This window comes from Canis aureus, chromosome 32 (genome assembly GCF_053574225.1).
Source record: "Canis aureus isolate CA01 chromosome 32, VMU_Caureus_v.1.0, whole genome shotgun sequence".
Taxonomy (NCBI): domain Eukaryota; kingdom Metazoa; phylum Chordata; class Mammalia; order Carnivora; family Canidae; genus Canis; species Canis aureus.
In genome coordinates this window covers 18,765,509-18,791,004 of record NC_135642.1, presented here as the reverse complement: position 1 = coordinate 18,791,004, position 25,496 = coordinate 18,765,509, and the positions used below count along the sequence as shown (strand labels likewise).

General features: G+C 43.7%; 1 protein-coding gene across 12 annotated transcripts in view; it reads right to left on the bottom strand.

Moving 5' to 3' along the window:
- SEMA6D (semaphorin 6D) overlaps positions 1-25,496 on the bottom strand; it is a 172,493-nt gene that overhangs the window by 29,501 nt on the left and 117,496 nt on the right. The window contains exon 1 of one of the 12 annotated variants that reach the window (XM_077880977.1): positions 24,619-24,863. The exons of the other annotated variants lie outside the window; for them this stretch is intronic. The gene's annotated coding sequence lies outside the window, so the exon portion shown is untranslated. Of the gene's footprint in view, positions 1-24,618; positions 24,864-25,496 lie in introns of those variants that run through there. 12 annotated transcript variants of the gene reach the window in all.

Below are 25,496 nucleotides of genomic sequence, written 5' to 3'. Positions count from 1 at the left end.
ACCAAAAGCAAAATGATTCTTAATTCATGCTTCTGAATTTTTCCTATAGCATTGATGTTGCCTAGGATACAAAGTGCAAGTACTCCCTCTGAACTCTGAGACTGAGGAGCGCTGTGATCGCTGCCTCTGATCCCGAACACCAAACCACAAACGGGCTTTCCAGTACGAACTGATGTGTTGAACGCAGAATGAGGCTCCACTGGCACTTATGGATGTGGATCTGGCATTCTTTTTTTTTTTTTTTTTTTTTTTAGATTTTATTTATTCATTCATGAAAGACACAGAGAGAGGAAGGCAGAGACATAGGCAGAGGGAGAAGCAGCCTCCAGGCAGGGAGCCCAGCCGGATGTGGGACTCGATCCTGGGACTGTGGATCACGTCCTGAGCCAGGGGCAGGTGCTCAACCGCTGAGCCCCCCCCAGGCGTCCTCGGATCTGGCATTCTGGTGGACTCCCAGATGAATGGCAGAGGGTCCATTTTTCCCCCTCCCAATCGAGTAGCTTTGGGAAATGCTACTTGATGTGCTGCCTCTAGCTTCCCTGGATCTGGAGATCAGATGGAGCAAGCCCTCCCACCAGTAAACAGATCACTTTCAATTTCTTCTTTACATTTTATCATATGCTTGTTGGAAGCTCAGCTCACATACACCAGGGACCTCTGGGTTTCTTCATCTTTCTCTGTTCCCACATGTACTCTGTAGCTGACAGAGGTATTCCATGCACTTCTGTGTGTGACAGCAGCCCCCAGCTCTCAGGGATAGTCATACTATACCGGGGGCTGGGCAATGAGCTTTTTCCCTTTTATAGTGTTTTATGCTTTTAAGGCAAACATGCCTTATCTATTTTGGTCCTTAAAGGTTTAGGACAGAAATAATTATCTCTACTGAATTTCTCATCAGCTTCATGAGGACAGAAGTTACTACTATTCTCGACTTCATTTTTTTTTAAGGGGGGGTTGGGAGGGGCAGAGGGAAAGGGAGAGAATCTCAAGCAGACTCCCCGCTGAGCATGGACCCCCCCCCCACCCGACCCCCCCGATGTGGGACTTGATATCACAACTCTGAGATCATGACCTGAGCTGAAACCAAGAGTCAGATGCCTAACCAACTGAGCCATCCAGGCACCCCTCTGGACTTTATCTTTACAACTACCATGGTGTCTGGTAGCAGATACCTACTTTGAGAATATTTGCTTTGAGTTAGTGAATGGATCTCTACTTACAACTGAGAAGTTAAAGAACTGCTTGAGGTAAGGCTGTGAAAAAGAGGCTTCTGGATCATCTATCTCCAGGTCTGCTGCTGTTTCCAATACCTCAACGGCTAATCTCAGAGAAGCTCAAGATTGATTTGCATAGACAAAAATAAAACCTATGTTTCACGGCAACATTTGGCAGTGACCTTACAAATACAAGGCCTAAGAGAGACCGGGGGCAGCATTTGGATGATGATGCTTCTCTTAGCACCCCCACATTTTGAGTGTATGGATTCACCTACTTCTCAAAACAAATCTGCTTCTCCTCCCTGCCTCTGTCTGTGCTGTGCCTACCTCCTGGAATGTTGTTCTTCTTTTTCTTTTTTTGAATGTCCTTCTTGTCCTTTTTCTTCCTTGATATGGTTAACTTTTAATCAGAAATCACGCCCCACCAAGAACTTCTCTTTCCTCACCTCTGCCACCGAAATCTGAGCTCACCTTTGTCAGAGCACATACCACACAGTATTCTATCTCTTCATTTTCTCAACTTCCTTTCTCTTCCCCAGCCCCACACTATAAGTTCTTGAGTACAGGGACTGTCTTTTTAGGAATAAATTCCTAAAAAGTGGTTGGTATACAGGTAATAGTTGTTTGTTGAATGCATTGTTGTGTGCAACCCTATATCTTATCAAGAGGGAAAAAAAAGTTGAAAAATCTCCATAGAGCACTTTTCCCACTGATGATGAACCAGTAGCAATAGGTTATCCATATGCACCAGTAATGAATACAGGCCGACGTGAAATCATGCGGTGGCACGTGTGGAAGGCATTCTCCCTTGTGGCTGCTAATGCAACCATAGTAAGACATGGGCTTCTGCTAATGTTGCAATTGTAGGGATAGATGCACAGAAGTTACACTGCCCCAGTGTTATTGTCTGGCCCATTTCCTACAATGACCAGGGCCTTGGACCTGGGGCCCTGGATTCAATCCCAGCCAAAGGAAGTGGAAGTACCCTGGGAAGGTATAGAAAAAAGAGTGTTGCTGCACACATGCAGACAGGCTGAATTTCATGGAAAAAAGATTGAAGGGAATTAGCCTAATTAGCTTTGGAGGGAAAAATGTGGTTGGATTTCCTTTTCACCATTTACCCTTATTACAGGCTTGCAACTCCTTGGTAAAAAGCAGTATAAAACTAGGGAAGGTAGAGGGTTTGGGGTCTTTTGTACAAAGGATACAGGGACAAAGTGTTATTGTCATTATTCTTATAATAAAAAGAAGTAAAAAAAAAACTCTATAAAGAACTTTACCAGGACTTGGGGGAAAGAAAACAAAAGGGACTTCTAGATGTTCTTCCTAGGTTGTGTCTATTCCAAGCTGAGGAGAGAGGGAAGGCTGCCTCTTTCATGTTGCACACACTGAAGGTTCCAGAGAGTCTTCAGGGTAGTGGGAAGTCAAGTAGAGGCGCCCATGAACACAGGCACAGTGCTCACCCCATGGGGGTGGGGACACTGCTCTCAAAGGCACTCTAATCAAAAGTTCCCAGGCCCTAAGCTCCATCTCAGGTGAGTCGCTAACACCTTCTCTGCTTCCTGTGTCTCTCTGCAGCACCCCAATTTTCCAAGGCATAGGAGGAAAGACAGAGTGCTGTGGAGCATCTGGGGGCTGGGCAGCAGGGCTCCACAGCCTCTGTGGACTCGCGTGGCCTCCCACGCTCTCGAGCCAGGCCTGTTGCCTCTTCTGAGGTGAGATCCGGGAGCACTGCTGCTGACTGCCTTGCCACGGTTTTTTAAAGGGACAAGTGAGAAAATGGAAGTAAAAATACTTTGTAAATCGTAAAGGTGCTATACAAGTGTGAACAAGTAGTATTATCATCAGTGCTTTATTTAGTTGCAGTTTGCATGAGCACGATACACTGACATCGCTTATGCTTTTGCTCAAATACGTATCAATATTCCTCATTCCACAGATGTGGCTGCTCCACGACTTGCCAGCCTGCTGGGCCTCCTGCCCTTTGCTCCTGCTGTTCTCTGAACCTGGAAGGTCTTCTGAGTGAGGCTGCTCTGACTGGCAAGTTCTCAATCGTCCCTGATGGCCCATCACCAGCTTGGGCCCTCTTCTCTTTCTCTCTCGGGTTTCCTTTCACAACACCCCATCCATTTCAAGTAGGGATTTGCCATGGTGGGTAGCACTGGCCACCTGCTTGCTTGCCTTTCTGATTAGACTGTGAGTTCCTGGAAGACAGGATCTATGACTCATTAGTGGAAACGCGCTCACAGGCCGGTACATGATGTTTCCCGCGTGTGCTCCACTAATGTTGATAACATACTCATTTGGTTTACATGCGACACACCTGGAGTTCTGTGGAATCTGCACGTGCTGGAGGCTGGAGAAATAGAGGTGATAATGATCATGACGAGCCACGGATGAATGCTGAGGAGGCATGAGGCACTGTGCTAAGTACTCCCTAGGATGCTAGTGCTATTTTATTTTACCAAATTTGCAGATGAGCAAATAAAAGAGGCAATCTGCCTTCAGTCCCCAAACTAAAGAGCGGGGCTTAAGTCAGTTTGACTCCAATGTCTGTGGTCTAAATCACTTCACCAGAAAAAGATAATGCAGAAGAAATGGAAAAGAGAGGAGAAAAGAGGGATTTGTCATTTACAAAGGAAAGAACATCCTATTTTTAGCTTGACTTTATTATTGATGTTTTAAGAGATAAATAGCACTATTTCCCTTACATCCTTTCTTTTAATCTAAAGACCTAGGAAGTAATGGAAGCAGACAAATAAAGTTTCTATGAAACAATAAAATACTGAGAGAGGACTTTGATGCAGAAGAGAGCCAAGATCCTGCCCCCCCCTCCCAAGTCTTGGGAATTGGCTTCCACCCTTTCCTCCTATCTCCACCCTTGAAATGGTCAGAGACCTCTTCCCTACCATCCTTGACACAACAGCAAAGTCTTTAAATTGTTTCCAGGGATGACAGGGCAGGGGTGCAGCAGGGACCCACCCCCAGGGCCAGGGAATCTCCTTGTTCAGATGCTCCCGTGTAGACACAAATTAGTGTGGAAGGCCTGACAGGCTTGTTCCTCAGTCCTTCAAAGCTAAAGAAAGGCTCGCTTGATAACCCTTTCCATTAAATGTCTGGCAGGCCAGAAAGAGTAGATGTGAGGTACGTCTCCATCTCTAGAAAGCTTGTCTACTTTTTTTTTTTTTTTACTTCCTGTCTTCTAGGACCAATAAAAGAACAGCAAAGAGGAAGTTCTCACCTACACCCCACCTCGGCCCCATTAAATGATGGGATAAAGGCTGTCATTGTGTGGAACTCAAGGAAAGAGCAATGGGATCATGGTCCATCTTCTTACTGCTCCTGAGAATAAACACCCTCATACAATTCAATGAGGAAACAAGCTTTCAGAATATTCTGGCTCCATCACCCACTGGCTGTATGATCTTGGAAAAATTACCTCACCCTGTATCTGTAAAAAATAAAATATAATGTCACCTGTCTTAAAGGACTGATCTGAGGGTTATGGGCTTAATATACAGCAAACCTTTAAAACTGTGCCTGGTGAATAAGTGCAGTAAGTATTAGCTGTTAGTATAGTTATTGCTGTTAGTATTATTATTAGCATCACTCTGTTATCCCTCTGCTTTGTCCCCTGCCCTATGATAATCTAACCTTTTCTGAGATAAACTCTAGATTATAGTTCCAAATTCTCTCTTGTAATACTCTTTGGAAGAAGAGACAAAGAAACTGACTTCAAATCATTTCCCTTTTCAGGGCACTAGTAATAGAAATACCTAAGTCAACCACTCAGCAATCATGCAGGATTCTCATAAAGATGGCTGTTGGCACATTAGAAGTTAAGCATTTGCCAGTATAAATGCACCAAATATACTTAATGTCATTATTAGATGCATCACACGTTCAAACTCATCTCCAATATCTATCTTAAAAGAAAAGAGTCTTGACAACAAATGATTAATAGCAGAGGCCTAGCAGAGAACTGGCTTCCTGAAGAAGTCTGGATAATGGAAGGAATAGATTACCAGTACCAGAAAAGTGTCCAAGAGATGCTGGACTGAATTATTTGAGGGAAAGGTAAATGAGGTCAATGGAAAACTCACTCGTGATACATTCTGGAAAGCAGAGGTGGAGGTTAGTGCTACAACACATCCCAGTCTGATATGATTCAAGTATCTAGATGTTCTGACTCTCAAAGGGCTAGAAATTCCATATAGCAATTTAAAAACAAGGTACCCAAATATTTTTATACTGTTCCCATTTAGAAGTGGATCTATATATGCTCCCCTTGAACCTAGGATGTAACTACTGGAATAATGGAATACCCTGGAAGTAATGTATCAGTTTCTGGCCCAGAATGTAACAAATAGGCAGCTTCCACTTCCTGATTCTTTGGATACTTGATGTTGAACCAGCCACCATTGCATGAGGAAGCTCAAGCTGCTCATGGAGAAGGCTTTAGGAAGAGGTCCCTGTAGAGAGGAACTCAGGCCAGTCCTAGCTGAACTCTCTGCTCATGAGAACACTGGCCCCCATGTGAGTGGGCCATTTCAGAACTGGATCCTACAGCTCCTGGCTGAGCCATCCTAGATAATACTATGTGGAGCAGAATGTCTGCCAAAATGTAGATTCGTGAATCAAATAAGTGATTTTTTAAAAAAATAAATACTGTGTCCAATGTGGGACTGGAACTCATGACCCCAAGATCAAGAGGAGCATGCTCCTCTGACTGAGCCACCCTTGATTGTTTTTGTTTTAAACATCTGGCTTTGGGATTCCTGGGTGGCGCAGCGGTTTAGCGCCTGCCTTTGGCCCAGGGCGCTATCCTGGAGACCCGGGATCGAATCCCACGTCGGGTTCTCGGTGCATGGAGCCTGCTTCTCCCTCTGCCTATGTCTCTCTCTCTCTCTCTGTGTGTGTGACTATCATAAAAAAAAAATCTGGCTTTGACACGGTTTCTAATGCAGCTATATAACTTATATATTCCATGTTAAGGGAGGAATCCCTTCCTGGATCCTTTCTATGTATTCTTTCTATCATCAAATATTGTTTTCTTTGCCTTCTCCTCTTAAGCCAGCCAAGGACTGAAATTAGCTGTCATTAATATTGCAGAAGATATTGCTGGATCTGTTGCAGAAACAGAGGGAGCTTTGGGTCAGAATGCAGATGCCATGACAATTCCCTAGGAGGAGTTTTCAGATTGTTTTTCTATGAGTCAAACAGTATAAAACTTGTTCTAAGATATTTGGTACCAATGTCCCAAGATAATGTCTTCTTGTTACTTTTTGTAAGATTTTACTAATTTGAGAGAGAGAGAAATAGAGAGAGTGAGCTCAAGCAGGGGAAGGGGCAGAGGGAGAGAATCTCAATCAGACTTCATGCTGAGCACAGAGCTTGACTTGGGGCTCAACCCTGAGATCATGACCTGAGCTGGAATCAAGAGTGGGACACTTTACCAACTGAGCCACCCAGCTGCCCCTTATTATTAATCAGAGAAAAGCAAATTATATCCATGAGGTACAATCTCAAATTAGCTTCTCATTGATCAATATATTTATTGTACATGGCAAGGTAACAGTACAACCATTTAGAAAACAATTTGACAATGTGCAATACACACATTCCCATCCATATACATTAGCAATACTAACCTTTGATTCACTAATTTTACCACTAATGATTTATCCTAGGCAAATAATCTAAAGTAAGAAGAAAAAAAAAGGAACCGTATCAGAGGAAGATACTCATTTTAGCCTGGTGTAAAAAATTGGAAGCAGGCTTAATTTCTACACGTGGAGAAGAAATTAAAATAAAAGCATATTATGTCACCCTCGTGGAATATTATGTAACCATTAAGATGATAATAAGGAAAACTAGTAATCCTCAGTTTATGATGTAATACTAAATGGGGAAAAAAATCCGAATATAAAACTGTCATTCTACTGACTACAAGTTTATTAAGGTAGAGATACATATAAACACATATTAAAATGGAAAATATTAAAAACAAGTTATTTTATATAATAGTTTACATTAGATTTTTTCCCCATAAAAAGAAAACTTTGTATTTTTTTAATATTTAAAGAAGTGGGATGGAGAGATGATCCATTAAAAAAATTAAAATTACCTCCCAACTCAATTAAGCAGAGAATTTTCTTGGTCAAGATGGTTGTGGTTGCCCTTCTGTGGAATGAAACCAAGAACTAATACTTGGAGCCCAAGAAAAATAACTTATTTTAGATGGTGACTTCATAGACAATAAGTATCTCTATCATTTTGTATCATATTTATATTCTGGATATTCAGTGAGAAAAATGGAGGTAATTCAGAAATTGCAGTTAAATGAGCACATTATATTTTTGGCTTTCTTTCTCTACCCTTCCAACCTTCTACTTTTCCCTTCTTAGATGTTCAGAATATAAAGTGCTAAAATAAAACCAGCAACAACAGTTTCTATTTTTAGAGTGAACTTTAATCCAATTTTCACAAAAATCCATGACAATTCAAAATCACTGCTCTTCTCTTGGTGCTAGTAATACAGTGATTGTCTTTTGCATTAAAATGTAAGAATTACAGTCACATATGAGAAAGGAAACTTGGCTTAGACTTCTTTGTGGTCAAATGTATACCAGCTAAAGCAAATGGAAAGCTGATCGCAATTGTGCATTTGGATATTTAATGCCAACACCACTTTTACCCCAATGGCTCAAATATTGGCATTAAAGTCTCCTTTCTTGACTCTAAAAACAAGCTCAGGAGAGTGGAGGAGGAGGGCCTGGCCTATTCAAATCCCCAAATTCCACTTCCAGCCATGTGAGCAGAGTGGCAGGAAATAAGGATGCTCCGTCTGCCAGCTTTCTGTCCACTGCTCCAGTCATCACCCTCCTTCACCACGGTCCAAATAAGTGACAATCTAAGCATTACATTAACTTTGATTTGAATGTGTAGCAAAACATTAAGTACATGTTTTTATAAACTAATTTCCAAGCAGAACTGTTTATATTCTACCTTAGACATTAAATGGCTGCTGGAACACTGAATCTATTTCAGAATTTGGTCACATTGAGCCATTTTTCTTAGTCATAAAATAAATACCACAGCAGATAAGGATAATTCTGTCCTGCCACTGGTTGTTAGAGCAACAAGAAGTCAGACTTGGGCTCTCTCTGTGGCCCTTTTCAAATCAGCCCATTCAATACTAATGCAAATGTAAACACATCATTCTGCCAACCACTGCAGCCTAAGGAATCTCTTGGGAGCTAAAATGTGAACTCCCCTCTGGTTCCAAGGCTTCTAGGCTAAGCACCCTAATGCCACAATAAAACAGGCAGAAGTCAAGATGTTCTCCACCAGGAAAAAATAAAGTTAAGTAAGGTTGAATTAAATTAAAATAAATAAATAAATAAATAAATAAATAAATAAATAAATAAATAAATAAATAAACAAACAAACAAACCTCTAAACTGGATAACTTTTAGGAGGCCCAAAGACAGGAAAGTAGAGAGAGAATAGTAGTGCTCTTGAAAGTAGAAAAATTACCACTCTCTTTCTTTCTCTCACATACAGACACAAACACCCTAAGCTATTCAAGTTGCTTAAAATAATCTACATTAACACCTCCTGATCAGGGTCAAAGTAAAAATTGCTTAATATTTAAGTGATGAAATCCATAGCACTAAGCATCAAGGCTTTGATCTTAATTGGCTCCTGCTACTGTGACTTACACTGGAGTTGTTTGTGGACTTTTAACACTACAGACAGGCTCCCCATCTCTTTGCTCAAACAGCATGCTTATAAAGTGGAGAGGCCCACTTGATGAGGCAAATGTTCAGGTGGGTGATTAGGGACACTTTGAGCATCAAATTTTCTTGTGATCTAAAATTTGCTAAAGTAGAAGGTGGCTTCAGGCAGAACTGAAGGTGTATCTAAAAATGATGGCTGCTGAATCTCAGTTAATTTAGAGGGTTTTTTTTTCTCCTTTGAAATGTCTTTATTCATCGCAATTTGCCAATGACCTCAACTTGATAAAAATACATGAAATCTGTGCTTGTCATGAAAAAGCTGTAAGTTTTAATACAGAATTTGCAACTGTGCTCTCAGAGGTGTCAGAACGCCTGAACCAGAAAAGATCTTGGTTCTCACACTGAGTGGATGCAGATTTAATGGTGGTACCTTATTTTTTTATACTTTGGAGATGCTGGGTCTCTGTAGATATCTGGACCACTGTGGTACAGTGGTACCTTCCTCAAAGTTCATAGCGAGTGTAAGACTACATGGAATACATCTTGAGCTGGCATTCACTTGGTGTCACATTGTGGAGTCTGTTTTTTTTTTTTTTTTTTTTAAAGATTTTATTTATTCATTCATGAAAAACACAGGGGGAGAGAGAGAGAGAGAGGCAGAGACACAGGCAGAGGGAGAAGCAGGCTCCACGCAGGGAGCCCAATGTGGGACTCGATCCTGGGTCTCCAGGATCAGGCCCTGGACTGAAGGCAGCGCTAAACCCCTGAGCCACCCAGGCTGCCCTGTGGAGTCTGTTTTAATTGGTCACTGCCCATGCCAAAAGGCTGGCTAAATATTTCGATTATCACTTTGCAACATTCCAAACTTCTTGGATTATAAATTAGAAAATCCTCAAAGATACCAATATTTATATATTAGAATTTTAAGGTCTTAGATGTAGATTTCTTTGTAAGCGTGGCACAGTACTGGAGTGAGTTAAGTCTCCTCTGAGATGTTAGCATAAAAATCTGTAGAGGAAAGGACAGATCCAAATGAAATGGGCAGAATCATGCCAGTGCTCAATGTATTTGATTTTATGTAGTAAGACCACCAAATAGCATATAGGCCTAGTCAAAGGTTTCAAAACGAGCCCTGATTTCAACCTTTTTTTCTTTTGGTCCCATAATCCCCATTTCTTAATATCAAGTTTTGAGAGTGTGATCATTACAGTTATCATCCAAGTACAGGCCTGGCATAATTTTATACTAGTATCTAGCCTACTGAAGTGTGAGGACTGCCAGCAGTGACCCTGAGGACATGTCTATTCTGCCTTAGTTTACAACTGAGAGAACCAACGCCCAGGGAAATTAAGTGGCTGGTTGAGTATATGATGCAGTCGGAACTCAGACCCAAAGCCTGGGACTCTTTACAGTTCATGTCTGTCTACTCAGATCAATACAAAACAAATGCCATTGGTGAAAAGAGCCATCAGGAGAAGCCAGTGCAAAAGGAAAAGGTAAAGGTCCTTATTAAAAAATTTTTAAGAATTTTAAGACAGCTACAGTGGAGCATTCTAGGCATGCTCACTAAGCATGCTAAGTGTCACTGCAGAGGTAACAGACCCAGAGAAATGACCTGGGTGCCATTATTTCATTACTTACTGGACTTTGACTCTTGGAAGGCAAGGAAGAAGAAAGGCTCTTTGAACACAGAAAATGCTCAAGAATTACCTGTCACATGGATAAGTGAATGAATGACTATGTAAATGAGTGAAAGAATGCACCCAGGAAATTACTACTAAAATTCAGAGGCAGGTTGAGTTAATGTAGTAAGTCATCATGAATACTTGGTCCATTATTTAAGTATCACAATTCATAATCTGAATACACTGCACAACATAATAAACCTTCCCAGCCCCAACACAAATAAGTTGCCAGAACTATGTCCAGCATGTGAGTGGCAATGTGCACATATGGTAGCATTATTGTGCTATTAGTGCTCAAGAAATGCCAACCTCTTACCAGAACTGTTTAGTATTTTTTCTCTTTCTGCATTTAGAAGTAGCCATCCAGATATATTTTATGAAACCCATCCAAGTGCAAAATCAACAAGCCCTTCAGATATGAATATTTCATACATTCCCAGGCATCCTTGATTTAAGAACAATAGTAATAATAATAGAACTACTACAATTTATTGAGTTTTTATTATGTCAGATATCATGCCAAGTGCTTTGAATATATTTCCTCCTGAAGAAGACCTCATGACATCTCAATGAGGTAGATATATTACCCTGATTTTCCAGTGAGGAAAACCAGGCCCTGAGAGAGGTTGAGTGGTAGAATCAGAATTTGACCTTAGGACTATTTGGATTCCTGGAGACTCACTATTCTTTGAAAGGAAAATAGTGCAAGTTGGACATACTGAGAATAGCAGAGCAGGAGCTATTGCTTGACTTGAAAGAATGAGACTTTTATTTGATAAGGCCTGAGTGAAGTTTCACTTTGGTGAACAGAAACGAAAATCTAGGTGGTTAATTTTCAGTTTACTACAAAGACCGATGAGTTGTACAAAGACAGGTAAAGGAGGAGCCTCCTTGCCCACATTTTATGGGGCCTTAGGACTGATTTACTGCATTACTATACCAGGAAAAGACGTTAACAGTATAACAGTACAGAGTAAAAGGCGGCTCAGAGCCAGGCTAAGATTTCCACTCAGGTGGTTTGTAGTATGTTTCATTAAAAGACAAGAGAATTTTTTTTTTAATAGTGCATAACTTTCCTCAGTAGATACAGATTTACAATGTGTAATAGAAACCTGGAAAGCATTAACTTTAGAGATTCAGGGGTTAATGGTTTTTTGAAGTAGGAATCATAAGAAAATGTGAGTTTATAATCATGAAATGTCTCAGAATTGAAGAAAATATAGTTAGTGTTTCTGTCTCTACCTCTCAGGAGATAAAAGTGCCTTCATAATTATGGCTTCTATTTATTATGATGTTTCAAAGTGTTAATCTGGCAGGAGTATCTTATTTCTTATTTAAAACAAGCTACAGAAAATTAAGGAAAAATGTGGAGTGTAGCAAAAGCAAATTCATTTCATATATATTCTTGTCCACATTTTGTAGCATTGTCCTCCAGTGTCATATCTTTAATAGCTTTAATTGCCTGATTAAATAAAAAGTCCGGTTTAGGTATGCAAAATTTTTAAATAATGGCAGAAAAATATTTCTGGCCAAACACCAAAGTTCTATAACTGAGCTCACTCATGAATAAGTCTATGTAATACACACTGTGCGTATCTAGTACGCATATATAATAATGTGATACATACAAATGATTTGCAGCACAATGATGATTTTGTTTATGTATCCAATGGTAAGACAGTCTCCCCCATCTAAGTCCATTGGGGTGGTCCCATTCCCCTGCCCAAGACTGCTTTCGGATTTAGCCATGAGCAGGTGTCATGACTCTATACACAGAGACCAAGGAGAAATGTGTTACTAGGAAAGGTTTTTTAGACTCTTGATCTGCTGGATACTCACTTGGAAGGTGCATTTTACTGGAAATATGAAAAGAGTTAGCAAGGGACAGGATGGCAGGCTGAGAATGGCAGAGGACACAGAAAGCACCCGAATCTTTGATGACATTGTTGAACCAAAGAATTTACCAACCCTGGAGCTATCCCATCTCAGGACTTCTTTTTATTTGGCTTAACATACATGTTCTCATTGTCGAAATAACTTTGAGTTTTCTGTTACTTGTAGCCAACCCCAACATGACTGACACCTATTATGTTCTAAGAACTATTCTGGCCAATTTCCGAAATGCATCATCTCTAATTGATTTCACATCTCTAAGCTAAGGGATATTTTCTCCATTTAACAGAGAAGGAAACAAAGACTTGGAGAAACTAATCACATGCATCCAGTTAGCAGGTAGGACAGGATTCCAACCTTGGTTTGCTTAAATTTGAAAGTTATCATTTTAAAATCTCTGTATGTGGAGCGCCTGGGTGGCTCGCTCAGTTAAGCATCTGACTTTTGATTTCAGCTCAGGTTATGACCTCAGGGTTGTGATATCAAACCTGTTTGAGATTCTTTGTCCGTCTCTCTCTGGCCCTCTCCCCCCAACCCCTGCCTAAAAAAAAAAAAAAAAAAAAGAGAGAGCTTCTAAAATCTCTGTGTTTCTGTACCGTATGGTGGTATTGCATTTTTATATATGTCCACACTTACATACATGCCTATGCTAAAGGCATTATCTGTGGTAGCCCATCATTTATCACATTTTTCAGTCTTTGAAATGTTAAATATAAACATGTTTAACGTAAAACATTAAAAAGCGTGAGGCATGCAAGATTGAGGGAATATGCTTTAAACAAAGCAAATGGCAAGAACTGGAAAAAGCAATCATCACCAGGTTTCGTTTTCCATGGGGATTACTTATTTTCCTTCTCATGGGTCAGATAATTCAAGCTGTGTTCTTGCGGCTGGCTGAGACATTGACATCGTGCCGGATGTCATCTGCATTAAATACTTATCAACCTGCCTGGGTACCATTAATAAGTACGAGTGTTGTAAGGGAGATATGTGTCTCTAAAGGAAATACCGAATCAAAGATGGCAAATTTGCTGCGTAGAGGCTACCATGAACCTTCCCTTTTCATAGAAGGCTTCTGTAATCAATCAAGGCATTCCTTTTCTCCCTGACCTTGGATGTAGATCCACAAATTTCTACAACACTAGCTGCAGCCGCTACCAATCAGTCAGGTTTGGCTCTCTACTTGGAAACTCATTTGCCCTGTGTGTCCTATATGTTCCACGGGGGATGGCTCTTCAGGGACACAACTGAAATTACAGGGAAATTGTGCAATGCTAGCTTATCAACCCCTGAGAGCTGAATGAAGTGAAATTACTGCTAACTGAAAATATTATCTATGTATTTTTGAAAATTGAGTCTAAAAACTATATTAGCAGCAATGAAGTTTTAAGTGATCCCGAAAGAAAAGGGCAAAGTGTTGTAAAATATAAATGGCAATAATAAACTTGAAAGTTGGACTATTTGTGTGCCTGTCCCTTCTTTTCACATAGCTATATGCACATTCATGAAGTGAACTTAAATTTTTAAAGATCACCACTGGATTTGAGCCTACCACCTAGCTAATTAAAATATGAAAATAAATATAGCATTTGGAATTGTACTCCTAGAAAGAATCTTGGAGATTGTCCAGACTCTTTCTGCTGCCCATCCCCACCTCACTTTGTTCTAGTGACAGATATAAGGGCAGCAAGGCCAGTGCATTGAGATCTGCTAACTCAATTAAAACACCTTCCTTTTAGTCCTTCAAAATGACTCTCTGGTCCCCCAAATTCTCCTCCTTTACTCAGTCACCCTATAAAAGGCAACTGGATTCAGGGATTCTGTACATGCAGTTAATCAGATAAAGGATATTCATCCTCAAATAAATGAAAGATACAAAATAGAGGACATGAAGATCAGCATGGTTAATTTTTATTCTGTTACTACTATAATGATTATTTTTAAGAGCCCCCAGTTGATTATTCTAAAAGGAACAGGGCCCTCCTGAGCACTTATGTGCTAGGACTTTATTGTTTCTTCCACTGATTGAACCAAGGAGGTGTTATAGTGAGTGGCTGGGTTGTGGGCTTGGAAGTCAGGCAGGCTTGGGCATGGATTCTGACTCTGCCACTGCATGCTCCTAATGAGGTGCTGACCTGTGGCGGAGGGAACAATGTCCCCACCTCTCCCCAAAGATGTCCACACCCCAATTCCTGGAACCTGTGGAGAGGCTTCTTTACCTGGCAGGAGAGACTTCATATAAGTGATTAAGTAAAAGATCTTAAAATAGAGAGATTTTCCTGGATCACATAGGTGGGCCCAATGTCATCATAAGGGTCCTTAAATGATGGAAGGAGGAAGCAAGCATCCAAGGAGATGTGATGATAGAAGCAAAGTCAGGGCTGGCTGGCTTGGAGGAGAAGGGACCACCAGTGGAAGAAAGGAAGGCAGCTTCTGGAAGCTTCCAGAAGCTGGAAAAGACAGGGAAATGGCTTCTCTCTTAGGGCTTCCAGAGGGAACATAGCCCTGCTAACACTTGGACTTTAGCCCAGTGAAACCCATTTGGGTCTTCCTACGTCCAGAACTGTGAGGTAATACAGTTGCGTTGGTTTAGGCTTCTAAATCTGTGATAATTTGTTACAACAGCAATAGGAAACAAACTGATGCTCCTGAGCATGTGTCCTCATCTATAAAATGGGAATAAAAAAGTATGTGCCCCAAGGGGCTGACACGATGATTATATTAAGAGAATATAAATAAAACACTTTAGTGCCTGGAAGAGATTCAAAACTCAATGAATGTTCACTGTCATTATGCATATGATCTCATCCTTTAGACTAGGGATTTATATATTGCTAATTATAATAAATGGCGATTCCATAAAATGTAATTCATCTTATCATAATAGTTCCATATATCTGAGCAGCACTTATCTGGCTTTTAGGAAGCACGTTCACTTCTGTTGTCTCATGTGATGCTTATTATAACTGTGACTCCACAGATAAGGAGACTGAGGGTCCGAGGGGACACTCAGAGAGTACTCTGTTGGCCAAAGTTGGAATCCAGGTCATCTGATTCCGAATACCGTACCCTCCCAAATTCATCGATGAGTGTGTCTTATGGAAATATACAGGCACGGTATGCAGAATCTTAATAGGAAACAAAAATGATAAAGCCAAATGATGATGGGGCTATTCATCGCACACCAGACCATTTCCCCTATGATCTCACGGTGAAGTTTCCTGTCCAGGCCTCCAGTCCCCCTGCTCCTCCAAGTGCAGCCCGAGTACTCTCTCTAATGCATCTAGTCAATTGTGCAAAGCACAGGGGAAAAAATTCCATCCTGACCGCAGCAGGCAATCACCTTATGCCCTGAAGCATGAAGTTTGATTACCCTTATCTCAGTTTATCATTAAATCAGAAACTGTTGCTATGAATACTGGCCTAGGACTCCATTTATGAAATGATATAGGCCAGTCAGCAGAAATAAGTGAGTACCCTTTTTCTTTCTTAATTTCTGCTCACTGTGAAGATTTTTTTTTTTTTTTTTGAACAAGGGGCGGGGGGAGCCTCTTTAGCTTTGAGCAGATTTTTACTACTTTCTTCAATTTCATGAGCTAGCCGGGATTCCTCTGGCTCATCACCATTCTTGCCATGCTGTAGGCAAAAGGTTTCGGATACCTAGTGGCCTGCCAACACTAGCCTTGAAGTCTACACCTTGTTTGGGTGGGGATCTGCCCTCTGGCCATACCAGAACATCGTTTATCAAAGCATGGTCAAGGGACTGCAGGGTGTAAGTCACTTGAGATGTTTGTTGAAAATGCAGATTCTGAACCCAGCAGAACAGAGCTACTAGTGCTGGGACCCTGGGAATCTGCATTTTAGCCCTACATGCTACTAATGAATTCTATAGTTGAAGGACCACTGATAGAGATCAAAGATGTGGGAGGAATGGTCTGGGAGTGTGCCTGGATTTTCCAGGTGCTATTTAGCTTTTCATCAGCCCACGGGGCAACCAGCACAGAACTCATGCCAATCATCTCTATTTGCCTTCAATACAACCAACAGCAGAAGGCAGATTTCTGACGCCATGAATCTGAAACGGCTGACATCAGGGGCAGGGTTATGTTACTAAGCATCAAGGTCTGGGGTAACTCTCCAGGCCACTGGACCTCTCCTGCCAAACTCCCCTTTCCAGTCTGGCTGAATCTGTGGCGAGTGTTGTGCATGTGCATGAGGGTAGAGGATAGCTGGTGGTGAAACTGGCTTCAAGGGCTATAGATCAGTGAAAGAGATATATGATAAAATCCCATGTGAAGAGACAGCACAGTATAAGGGCTAAAAATAAGGGCTCCGGAGCCAGACTACATTTACTTTTGTTTAACAGACACTGAGGTATAGATGGCACTCACTAGCTGCCAAGCACTATTCTAAGTGCTGTTCAAATATTAATTCGTTTGCATCGCACTATAACCCTTCTGAGTGGGTGCTACCATCATGGTCCAGCTTTTCTGTGGTGAAACTGAGGCTCAGAGAGGTAATTTGTAATTTGCTCAACATCACGGTCCATGAATCACACTGCCTGGACTCCTACCTCAACGGCCTGGCTCCAGAGAGTTCATGTTCAAGAGCCTGCCATGCCATTTCTCATGCGTCCAAGTCCCCTGCTTTGACCCTGGGAAAGCTGCTCAACCTCCCAACCCTCTATGTCTCCCTGTATAAACTGTGGATATTATTAATAATAGTATCTACCTCAAAGAATGCTAACCAGCTCCCTTGATGTACGCATCGAGAAAGAGTATCACACAGTAAGCACTCAGTAAGCGCTAGCTCTCGGTTCCCGATCAGTCCTACACGCTCAGGGGCAGCCTGAGGATTAAATTAGATAACATATTTAAAGTGTTAGGCACAGTGCCATGGCACACAGTAAGTGCTAGCTGTTATTATTAGCTGAGTTGAGCCAGGCCAGTTTATTTTAGGTCCTGTCTGGAAGGCAACTGTGCTTTATGCAGGGAGAGGCCGCCGGTCCTTCAAAATAAATAAATAAATAAATAAATAACTGGGTGGGAGCCAGACTAATTATTAGACTGAACAGGTTCTCTGCTTTAGGTCACTGGAATATTCCTGAAAAGTTCCCGATATTGAATTTGTGTATGCTTAATCCTTTTTCCCCATTGACCTATTTTATAACTTCTGATTGATCTTTCATTGGCACAGATTCTTCAGACTTAAGTCTTTTCTCAGACTGTCATGTAACTATTAACTTGTAAAAGACTTAAATATACCAAGGAAAATTGAACCACTGGAGCACTTCTTGGCAAAGTAATTGGCTTAATCATTCCCTAATGTAATTGTTTTCATTTTATTTTTCCTTTATTATGTGTTCTAATAAGCATGCTTATACTACACTGAACGTCCCGTCTTTCCTTCCACGAAGCTTATCACCTCCACTATTAAACTTAACCGTGGTTAAGTGGCTTGATTGCAATTTCTGTTAGTTCAAGGGGTGTATGATGGCTTGGCAACCCTCATACCCAACAGCCTAACTTGCAGCAGTAGGGTTGGACATGGGAAGGAGGTGGGGAGGTGGGGGTTGTGGGGATCCACTGATAGGGGCTGAGTTTATCCTGAAAGCTCAGACCCAGAAAGTATAGCTGAAGTCCCCAGGGTATCTCCAGGATGGAATTTTCCAAAAGGAAGTATTAGTAACTTCCCAAGTTGTTTACTGCTACTTTTTCACTTTATTAGGAAAAAACTGTCAGTGCCAATCCCACCTTTTGCAGAGCTTACCAGGCAGTGACAGGCTATATCTGCAATGTAATAAAATGCTAAACTCAACCCGCACGTTTACTACGATGTTTGCTGCATGTTGCTCACTCTGCTACCTTTCGGAGATGAACAGGCCATCCAGCCTCAGAACCTACAGTCCAGCTCCTATCATTCTAACAGTTTTGACAAGTTTCTGTTCTTCTGCTTCCTCTCTCCACATTCCCTTCTCCCCTCTCCAAACCCCGCCATAATCCTTATCACAGAGTCTATGTCTAGAGTTCTTTCAAGTTAAAAAAGATGAAACCAGTGAAGCAGGACCCTTCTGGTATGGTTCTCCAAACAACCCCGTGGGGGGAACCCATCTTACTGGGTAATTTGAGGCAAATCATGTCATCCCTTCCGATGTCCTGGCACAACACCAAACCAGCTGGCAGCTGACATGGGGTTTTTAGCTCTGATCACGAAGCAATCGCCCCAAGATTGATCCCATTCATTCTGATGGCTTAAGGACGGGGCTATCTGCTGAATGGCTAGAGTAGACAAGAGATACTCAACAAATATTTGTGGATTGCACGGCAAACTGCCTCTTCACACCTGAAATGCAAGTCTGTCCTAGGTTAGGACTCAAATGTGGACAACTGACCGTGACCCATCCCCATCCCCACCCCAGGGCCTTTGCCTAAGCTGTTCTCTATGCGTGGAATGCCCTCCCTCTCACCACCTCCCCCACTGCCCCTCACAGTCCACCTGTCCAAATCCTACCTAGTTCAAGGACCAGCTCAAATATCAGCGGCTCCACAAAGCCCTCCCTGACTACCCTAGCCAGAAATAACTTCTCACTCCTCTCAATTTCCATAGGTCTGGGTGTATGTTTTCTGGCACTTAAAACGGTTGCCATTTTATCTTGGCTATGTGTTTACCTTGTCTTTTCTACACCACTCAGTAAGACCCTTGAGCTCTGGAACTCTGTGTCAGTTCCTCTTTGAACCATTTCCCCCACCCTGCACCTAGTCGTGCAGAGCACACACTTGGGAAAAGTTGCCTGAATGAACAAATGGTTACCCCAGCAATGACAGAAACAGAAACAACTGCAACATTCTTTATTCCTTCTTCTGCCTCTCCTCCTTCTCCTCTTTCTTCTGTAGCTTTTAAAATATATTTACTTGATCCACCAATTACCCCGGGGAGGAGGTTTGGGGACTAACTGATGGATGTAGACAACTCTGCAGACCAAAAAAGCTTCCAGAGACCCCTATGATGACAAGTGATGCCTAGGCCAACGTAGATGCTGGGGAGCCGGAGTCTCTGGTCTGTTGACAGCCGGCTCCTGGGAATGGAAGTGTTATTTTCCCAAAGAGCTTCATCTGCTCTGGTTCATATGTGCCAGTTCCTCGTCTGAGTAGAAACTCCTGACTTTATTTTTAAATACAGACTCCAATAATAGGCTAAGTAATTGCAGATCTTCCCGAGGCCTTATTATACATGTACCAACATATTGGCCTTCTTAAAACCCATATTTCTTTCCGGTAAATATATGTTGAACACCTGAAATTTCAGCATTCTATGTAGTGGTGGCATGTGTTTGTTTTTCCCCCTCCCCTAGGAATCCTGAATAAAAAAGGGACAACAAAAGAAATGCTGATGCACGAGAGCGACAATTTCTCAACAATGTGTCTGATTACTCGTATAGGTAAAAGGATTCTCCTGCAACCGTAAGTAAGAAAAATGTGTATTACAATATAATACATAGTCAAACTTCAATAATACACTTTCTATCCTGGTGCCACTAATGCTTGAACAGCTGCAGCTCTCACTGTCTTTGCTGATGGGGCCCATAAATACTCCTGGGAAATGGGACAAGGATACATAATGGATCTTCACCTGCCAAGATCAGGGAAATGAATGTCAATCGCACCCTGGATGCAGACGCACTTTTTGGTGGAGAGTGATGAATATTGCCATTTGTCCTATGCCACTGTAATCTTGGACAGGAAAGCCTACCATGGAGAAAAATGGTGGGAGAAGAGGCTGTTCTGGGACACTTGAAAAGAAGAGTGTGTCATAATTATTTGGCCACCAGGAATAAAAGCGAGAGAAGTGTATAACAATATGATTTAGTTTAGAGAAAGGTTAAAATTTAAGAGGGTACCCACACTGTACATATCATTTCATTCGGTATAAAATTTTCCCTCAAAAAAGGACTCCTTCTTTGAAAACCAAATGTCAGAAATATCAGGGAAGCACACAATTATAGGGCAGTTTATGTTACCAGAAACAAGTCTGGGTGGTGATTAAAGGGTGTGGGCTGATGTGTTAAGCAGACCTGGGTTCAAATTCCGACTCTACCCCCTCCCTGCTGTACCATCTCAGGAACATGACCTGACTCCTCAGACCTCTGAGCTTCCTTTTTAGATAAAGCAGCGAAAATATCAGAGCCCACCTTGTGCAGCTGATTAAAGGTTACGTGATATAATTACTATCAAGAGTAACAATAAGTGCTAGGTGTTGTGTGGTCGCTACTGTCTTCACCCTCTTCCCCTTCCTCCTCCATCATCATCATCTTCGTCATATCGTCCCAGCTGCTTTGGGGCTGATTTCCTTAGGAAACGTGAGGGAAAGAAGCAAGAAGACTATCTCCCACCCAAATACGAGGCGGTCGCCCCCTCTCCCATCAAGCTCCAAAAGCAGTACTTCTAATCATAAGTTTTCTTTTTAAAGCTTTCACCCTAACTGAACAAAGGTATCCACCTAACTCATGTCATTCTCTTTTTATCAAGCAATGACAACTGTAACAGATACCTTCTTAGTTAAAAAAAAAAAAAATCCCCCTCCTACAAAAAGAGTGATGGAAAGCATTGCGTACTATTAGACACAAGTCCCAGAGCATACATCATACGTTCTCTGCGAAAAAGGAGGAGGCAATGACACGGTCAGTTCTCCAAAGAATTTAGGCAAGGTCTTTTTCTGTTTTCAGCCATTTGGAATCACAGGCTAAAGACTACTTCATTCTTTTCTTCCCCTTTTCAAAAAGACTGCATTCCGAACGTCTGGGATGGGTGGTGTCTGAATGGTTTCTTCCAATTGTGCCACTCTGGTGGCTTCACCGCATCAAGCCTCCCGAGGCGTTCGAGTGGGTCGTGTAAGGCTGTGGCAAGTCCCCTCGGGGTGGAGCACGCCACTGCAAGGCGGCAGGGCCTTTGTGCAGGTGGACCCCCGGAGCTGGATGAGGGGCCCAGCACAGGTTGCCAAACAATGGAAACTTTCCCGTTCTGGGTGTTAACTTTAGTTACCACAGCCAGACAATGCTGCCAGTGGTGTGGAAGAAAAAATTGCTGTAGCCAGCTGTGCCGTTCACAGTCGGATGGATTCTGTGTAGCTCCAAATGGTGATGGAGCCAACCGCCTGTTGTAGCCAAGGACAGGATGATGGATGATCTACACACTGTGTCCAAGTGGAGAGAATGGCAGAAGTTCACTTCGGGGTTGTTAAAATGCTAATCTGGGCGAGTTAACAAAAGCTTAATAGAAACGAAAAAGTTTGAGAAATAAGTACACCTCATGTGGTATCTATGTGGACCACTGATTTGATCGCCCTTGGTAACATAAACGGTTGCTTTTCAGAGTAGAAACGTTTCCTTGTTTTCCCGGTGGCTGAATGGAAGCGGCTCCAGTGATTAGCTGCACCCCCACTGCTGGCGGGGCCTGAGGAGGAGAAGTCAGCCCAACAATAGCCACCTCGGCGGAAGAAGGTTACGGCGTGGCTTAACATAGTTATAGGACTTTTATCTCTCCGTGTGTCCTGGGAGTAAATCTAGACACACTTTTTCTCCCCCAAGCTAGAGGTTGGCAGCTGTTCATGAAATGAGCAGAAACCTAAGATACAGGCTTGGGTGGATTTTAATGCTAAGTCTCTGTTCACAGGAGTTCCCCAGTTCTCACCACAGCTTCAATTCCTGAATTACACTAAGAGTAGATTGAATTCTTAGTGTTCGCAATTCAGGATTCAACGACATGCTTCAAAAAAAAAGGGTGCATATTTACATAACGCGTAAAGTGATCCATTTTGCCACACTCTGGTTCTTTGCATTCTTCTTAAGTTGAACATACAACAGAAGCGCGTCTGCCTCACCTGGTGTTGGAACGTTATTGGCTGGCATAGCTTCCTGCAAACGACAGGTACTCACTAAATACGGCCTGGCTGGCACCCCCCAAGTGCCTCTTGCTTCCTCTAGAATGAATCTAGAATGTGCAGGCTGAAAGTCTATTAACTGAAATAAAAGGGAATATTTTATCCTGTACCCTGTGAGGGAAAGAGTTCGCCTCCTACGGTTACACCAATAAAGGTTAGGCATTCAGCCAGGCTCTTAACTCTGCGTAAAATGCATCAGAATGGTGAAAAATGACCCTCTTTCAGATGCATTTCTCACTCTTTGTATCTTAGTGAAACTCACATGCAGGAACAATGACTAAGCTAATTACCAGCGTTTATTATGATGGAGCAGCAAGAAGCGAAGAACTTCTCCAGGTTCAGTAAGTCCTTAACAATTATGAGTAAATTGTGAATCAAAGCTCTGATTGCTGCTTACTTGCCTGTGTGCCTTTCCAGCAAGAGAAACCACCAGAGGAGGATGCAGGGGCCCATTCACCCAGAGCACAGATATTGGACAGATCCTTCCTGAGCAGCAAGCAGCCAGTGAACTGAAGTCCATGGATTTCTGAGTTGCGCTCACTCTAAGGACTAGCAGGTTTACGTCACGGCCATCTTTCAGATTCATCAAACCAGGGGAGACATGACCAGATGGTGCTATTAGTGAGCACCAAAAAATGGAAGAAAGGGAGGGGGGAGAAAGAGAGAGAGAGAAGCAAAAGGGCAGAATGCTCACAGATCTAAATCAAACTCAAGTTAACCAGCTGTTTGTGATGAAGAAGTCACAATATTCCTGGCAAACTGTCCTGCATCACAGAAATGTTCCTTAAAATAGGTCAGCTCCGTAGCACCTCCAGTAGAAGCAAACACAGGTAGCAATATTCTGAAGGATCCAATAGGAAATAGTAACTGGTTGTTAATCTAACTAAACGTGCCAGGGGAAGAAAAACGGTCTGCTAACAACACAGTGTGGAAATCTTAGGGTTATCTATTTAACTGCCGTGCTGAGAGCACATTCTAGGGACCCAAGTCAGAGCACAGACAACAACTATAAAAAACAAAACCCAGCTATGGCTGGGCTATAGTTTATTTACCTTAAGACGTTTTAAGTTCATGAGAACATAGGCCCAAATCTCAGAGCTTACTTGGCAATTTCTATTTATCTAAGTCGGGTAAATGTTTGTGTAATATTTGCCAGCCTCACCGAATATGCCTGTCACTCACTACATTAAGCAGGACTACGCGCAACTTAATTTTCCGAGTTAGATACCTAAGAGAGCAATAGGATTTCTTAACAACTTGAATAAACCAGCATCAGAATCTACCATCTATGAAACCAAAACGACAGCAGAGTCCTCACCTTGAGGCAGGATCTTTCTCAATTCTACAAGGACAAAAACCTGGAAAGATTTCTCCAAACAAGAATTTTTCCTAGGCCGAGGGACAAGAGAGACCCAGCCGGCCAGCTGAGAAAAATGTTAAACCTCCCTCTAGGACTTTAGCCTCGAAATAAACAAGAGGATCCACTTTACTGCTCCAAACACCAAGCAGAGGGAAGGACAGTCCTTAAAGAGTACCTGGACTTGTCACTGCAGACTTAAAATCCTCAGTAGCCAGAAGTTCTTGGGAAAATCACTCTAGACATTTTTTTCCCCCCTCAATTAACTGGAAACACTACCGCTGTTCTTAGGAGAAAACAGGCGCCCACAGTGGCGGACACCAGGTCCAATTACTGTTTACCAAGTCTATACGTCTATAATAACGATCCACTGTCCCTGTGGGGTGTGAAAGCCACCCAGCTGGGGCCGGGGAGGCTGTGGGATGCTGGAACTTGGCTGGCTGATGGGTCACCTCACAACACCTAGTCCTAAGCCTGAGCTCCTCTAATGCTGTGATTAATACTGCCACTTGGTCCCCCTCTAGCTCCACGACATTCAGCTCTTTCCAAGTTCAGGATTTCAACGATCTCCTGACAGCGGTGCTCCCGAGAGTCGACTTGGCAGAAACGTCTCAAACCCGGTTCGCATCCACGCCAAGCGCTTCATGACCTTTCGGTTCAACCCAGGCCTTTCCTCCACCACGGAGGGGGCCGTCAGCCCTCCGGGACCCCCCAGGCGGCGGCGGCCGTTCCCGCGCACCAGGCGCACCCCTGGTCGCTGTCACGACGGGAAGTGGAAGTTCCCCTACCTTCTGCTCGCCATGCCCTGCGGCGGCTCCCTCCGGGCCGCGGGGCGCCTCTGGCCGCCGGGGAAGGGGCTCCTGCGAGGCCGCCTCTTCCTTAGCACTTTCCGCGCAGAAGTGATGGGGAGACCGGGACGTAGCGCACCTCCGCGCCGCGCCCTGCCCGCCCGGCCGCCAGCCCGTCCAGGGCGCTTCCGTGGACCATTTGCAGCCGCGGAACAAAGCGCGGAAAGTTGCGGGGGAGCGCGGCCCGCGGGAGAACCCGGGGCGCCGGGGGGGGGGGTTCGGGGGCGGCTCCGGCCGGCAGGGGGAGGGGGAGGGGGAGGGGCGGGGGCGGGGGCGGGCGGGCCGCGGCCGCCGCGGGGCTGGAGCCCGGGGCAGAGGCGCCCGAGCGCGCCCCCGCCCCCGTCTCCGTCCCCGCCCCCGTCCCCGCGCGCGGCCGCGGGCTGCCCCAGCGGGGGGCGCACGGACAGGCAGCGGCGGCCGCGGCTCTGCGCGCCCCCTTCGGGCGTCGGGCGTCGGGCGCGGGCGGAGGCTCCCTGCCTGGCGGGCGCGGGCGACCCCGACGGTCCCGGCGTGCGCTCCGGGGCGGCGGGCTCGGTCGGCCTGGGCCGGGCTCCCGCTGCAGCCGCCGAGCCCCAGCCCTCCCGCGGCGCGGCTCCCACCGACGGTGCGCGGGAGAGCGCGGAGCCGCCTGTGCCTGGCAAGAAACTTTTACTTGCCCCCTCCGTCCGCCGTTTTTACCATCATTATTTTCTCCGGGCTGCGGGTGCACAGTGGCGGGGGCCTCCCAGCGGCCCACGTGCCCCTCCCCCTGCGCCTCCAGCGGCGCCCGTTTCGACGGGTCCCCAAGCCTGTCGGGCCCGCGGCGCGCCCCCCGCTCG